The sequence below is a fragment of the Acanthisitta chloris genome, unplaced genomic scaffold (assembly GCF_000695815.1).
Source record: "Acanthisitta chloris isolate BGI_N310 unplaced genomic scaffold, ASM69581v1 scaffold33253, whole genome shotgun sequence".
Taxonomy (NCBI): domain Eukaryota; kingdom Metazoa; phylum Chordata; class Aves; order Passeriformes; family Acanthisittidae; genus Acanthisitta; species Acanthisitta chloris.
The window spans coordinates 4,384-4,958 of record NW_008664787.1 but is presented as its reverse complement, the minus strand read 5'-3'; positions in this window follow the sequence as shown (position 1 = coordinate 4,958).

Sequence of the window (575 nt, the reverse complement as noted above, 5' to 3'; positions counted from 1 at the left end):
TTTGCATCCTGTACCAAATCCCTTCCTCTCTTGTACCCTGCAGGACAAGTTACTGCAGCAGGGTCCAAGAGGTCCTGGCACCTCTTGGTGCCTTGTCTGGCACCGGGGCCAAGTGGGAGAAGGGTGGGTGTAAGGGCTTGGGGTGTAAGGCCTGGGAGGGGGATGGTCCTGCTGCTGCTGGGTCTGGTGCTTTGGTAGGTGACAGCACAGGGATGTTGGCTGCAGTGTCCCATTCGCTTGTGCCACTGTAAACAGGACACTTATGTCCAGCATCCCACACTGGAGATGCCAAAGGTAAATTCATGTTTTTTTCTTGTCCTCCTCCTTTCCTGGCCTGTCCTCTCCCAGGCTCAGCTGTCACCCCTGCTCCTCTCCCCTGCAGCCCCAGGTGAGGGGCCATGCAGGAAGGGTGCAACTCCCTCCAAGAAATGCAGACAAATTAATTAAAAAATAAACCCTTTGATTTTGTTCAGTTTAATTGTATGTCGTGGTGGGGCTAGGAGGGATGTGGGAAACCTGTGTGACCCTACTAGGTGCCTTCATCAGCTGACTTGCAGCTGTGTGCCCCTGTCGTG